This window comes from Periplaneta americana, chromosome 3 (assembly GCF_040183065.1).
Source record: "Periplaneta americana isolate PAMFEO1 chromosome 3, P.americana_PAMFEO1_priV1, whole genome shotgun sequence".
In the NCBI taxonomy this organism is placed as follows: Eukaryota; Metazoa; Arthropoda; class Insecta; order Blattodea; family Blattidae; genus Periplaneta; species Periplaneta americana.
Genome location: NC_091119.1, coordinates 107596666 through 107601051, shown reverse-complemented (window position 1 = coordinate 107601051; position 4386 = coordinate 107596666).

Genomic DNA, 4386 nt, shown 5'->3' with positions numbered 1-4386 from the left:
GCGGAATAGCCATTAATGTTTTATATACAGTGTGTCCCAGAAGGGAAGGTCAAACATAGTCATTTAGAACGAAATAGTTTATATGAACATGTGGTATATAGAGAACAGTTGTTGAAGTAGAGCTGTTTGAATATAAAAGTTAAAAAAATATGAAAACCTTACTTGCTTCTTTTGTTTTATTTCATGCTATTTCTTGTTCAAGTGACAAAGATTCTACATACATTCTAAAAAATTCACAATCCACCTTAATACATTTTTGAACTCATGCGAGAAGATGACGTATTGCTTGTCGAAGATCATTCTGACGTTCTTTACGGCGACAACAGCATCTGTTATGAGAGCAAGCAGTTCGTCTCGTGTATTAACTCTCCTGTACATTTCACCCATAAAATTTCAAGGGTTTCAGATCTGGAGAGCTTGGTCTCACACGGTGCCAATAATGAGAAGGAGCTCCGTCATGCTGAAAGTACATAACACGCTGTTTAGCCGAAGTAATGTCTTCTAGTAGCTCTGGAAATATACATACAAGTCGCCGGTACTTTGGTCCATCCACACGATCGTCTAAAGCAATGGTTCCCAAACTTTTCGAAGGCGCGATCCACTGGTAGGGTACTTAACCCCATTCGAGAAATGCAAATCTCTATAAAATTGAATACAATGTTACTTTTACTCAACGTTTCATAAATGGTTTACATTAATTACTTTTATTTTAAAACATTGATAAACCGCATAATGTTTGCTTTTAAATCACAATCATCATAATACAACTCCTATGCTTCTACGTTTATCAAAAGCACATCTCGTGTGACGTCATACAAGCTGAACCGTAGCTAACGAGAAAGACAGGCAACGACGCGAATCGGAGTCACATGGTTATCTCGGTCTATACCGAATCCACTCTTAAAACAATCCGCGTCAAAAGAAACCCATGTGGCCAGTGACGTCGCCAGGATCAGAGCGAGGGGGGGTGAGGAGGGGGTGAGAGATTTAAAAATGAGGTGCGAGCTGCAAAAATGTGGTACATAAAAAATCCAAAATGTTCTTTCATGCACTTGCGCGCATACTATACATCTGTTTATTATTATTATTATTATTATTATTATTATTATTATTATTATTATGCTCATCACATCCATTACGATACACTATGGGACGTAGTTTTATCACATCCAAGAAATTGTTTGTTTTAGTTCTTCAAAATAATTTATGCCTACTATTTTGTTAATAAATTTCCCTTTGGGGTGCGGAAAGGGCTGCTCCGATTTTTTATGGGGTGCTTGCACACCCTTTCGCACCTCCCTAGCGACGTCCCTGCATGTGGCCAGCTCGCGTTTCTGGTTATGACGCCGAAGCACAATGTATAAGCAATAAGCGCGCGAAAAAAGTAGATCCCGTCATTAAATTAAAAACATGTCTCCTGAATATACTTGTTATTCATCCGCAACTGAAATAATAATATCCAAAACACAGAAATGATTATAAAATGTACCTATAACTCTGAGATCAATACTTACAACTTAAAATAGTTTATTGCATAGGCCTATGCATGATATATTTGAGGGCGACAGCACTTCAGTCGCTTGTGATGCAACAAAATGGATGAAAGTGCTGGCTGGGTCTTTTGTTGCTCTGTCGCCAAACTGTTGCCGAAACTCGAACCCAATAGTGTGATAATCATGGACAATGCTCCTTCTCATAGCGTTAAAGCTGATCGGCTACCAAATAGGTCGTGGTTAAAAAATGACATTATTGCCTGAATTGAAGCAAACTATTCCGTGTAATAAAAACATAGTAAAAGATGAACTTTAGCGAATAAGTCGAGAGGAAAATATATTGTGGATTCTCTTGCGCTACAGGCTAACATGACAGTGCAGCGACTGCCTCCTTGTCATTGTTTATTAAATGACTATAGAAATGATATGGAATCAGGTGAAGGGTTATGTTAGACAGCGCAACACAACGTTCAAGATTAGAGATGTCGAGGTCTTGACTGAGGAGCCAATTAAACATGTGACTGCAGATGGCTGGAAGAAATGCATCGAACACGTTATGAAAGAAGAAGCTTTGTTCTGGGAGCTGGACAATTTTGAGTGATAGACCTACTCTTGTTGATAAATTAGTAAACAGTCTTGGTGACGAAAGCAGCTGTAGTGATAGTGACGAAAGAACTGAAAATTATACAGATACGGATAGGATAGAACCACTTCCGATTAGAACCACTTCCGGAATCGGAATAAAAGGTAAGTGTTGCAAATCTAAACTTTTTAAAATTATGGCGTACTTGTACTGCGTATATAATATACTGTGTAACAAATTTTGTTTGTTGAAGTCTAAGTATGTAGATTTAATAAATCTTTTCACAGAGTAATACGTAGATTTAGTAACAGGTCTGTAAGTAGCAGTGCTGCCCTTCTTTGCTAAAGCATCTGCATTCTCGTTTCCCAGGATTCCACAATGGGATGTATCCATTGGAATACAATTCTTTTATTGAGTGATATTAATTGAGAGAGCATTTTAGTTATTTCTGCTGTTTGAGATGAAGGTGTGTGTTTAGAGACGATTGATAGAATAGCTGCTTTGGAGTCTGACAATATAACTGCATTCCTAAATTTATTTATGTGGCATAGAAGATTCCTGAGACATTCACTTATTGCAATGATTTCTCCATCAAAACTTGTTGTTCCATATCCAAGTGATCTATAAAGTGAGAAGAGACAGCACGTAACACCTGCACCGGCACCTTGTTCTCTGGAGATCAAGGATCCGTCGGTGTATAAATGAAGCCAGTTTTGTGGAGGGTACCTAACATTAATTGTCTCTAAAGACAATTGTTTCAGTATTTCAATGTTTACTTCTGATTTCAGTATTTCTTCTGTTAAATTTAGATTATATTCTATATTTAATAGAGTTAAAGGGTTTGGTTTAATTTGTAAGTTTTATTTTAAATTCGGGATATTGATTTTCTGTTTTAATTCTTGAACAATGGATATGAAACTTTTTTGAGTTTTCAATCTACAGAGAGGACTGTATGAATGCCAATTGTTTCCTGGTAATCTGATAAGTTTTTCATATTGAATCAGTGCTTTATATTCTATTGTCATTTTGATACTGTTAATATTAGTGAGGAATCTCATAGAATCTATTGGGGTTGTTTTGATTCCACCAGTAATGAGTCTGAGAGCTTGGTTTTGAACATATTCTATGTCGTTTATGAAAGGTGAAGTAATTAAAATTTCTCCGCAGTATATCAGCACTGGCTGTATAAACATTTTGTATGTAGTGTTCAAAGTATTCCTAGAGCATCCCCATTTCTTTCCTGCTAGTCTTTTTAGAAGGGAGAATCTTTTACGAGCTTTTTCAGAAATGTATTTCAAATGGTTGCTCCATGTTAATTTACTATCGAAAATAACTCCAAGATATTTGGATTTCATATATATATATATATATATATATATATATATATATATATATATCATATAGCAGAAGGGCAGTGTTTTACACATACTAATTTTCATTATTGTACAAAATACAGTAATGGAGGACAAACATGTTAAATATTTCCAAAATTTTACTGCTTTAAGCTGTACCTAACCCCTTAAATTACTGACTAAACCTCTTACTACTATTAATACTATTAATAGTAACTAATTCTATATAGAGTACGTCACATTGTATTTTACTTCGTTTATTACGCTAATATACTGCGTACCGTACTTACATCACATGCCATAATTCACTTCACACGTGCTCCCTGTCAATGTGATAGTAATTACGGCGCGAATGGCGGAAGGATGCAATTGGGGTTTGTTTATGTTAGGATCATATTAACAGTGGATGGACTTTAGTCATGGCCATAATGACAATCGCCTAATATAAATACATGTTCAAAGTTCTAAAAAACAAAGGAATTGCTGTATAAAAGTAATGTTAAACGTGAATTTAATTATAAACTTATTCAATGTTGGCCATGTTATGATTAAGAATGTAACGTCTACATTCAAACAGCTCTATCACAGTCACGAAGTTTGAATTGAGAGTACTAGGAATAATAGACTGTGCCGGTACTATTTCGCATTGTGATCAGGCGATAGTAGTGACCCTAGTGGTTAGCAACTATCTATGGATGCATATTCCCTACGTATTGAGGTTCGTGACTGTATATACTAGACTCTGGTTTATCTCGACAACGGTTTGGTATAGACCACATATTATTCATATCGATTTTCGTCCAAAATGGCCGATATTATGATATCCCAGAATATTGACCTTTTCTGTTGGGACATCATCTTCGTGTTTATTCATTGTGGTGTAGATAAGGCCATGAGGCCTTCTCTTGTACATCGAGCGAAGTAAAAAGTAGAGAAAGAATGTTTCAGTTCGTGGTGG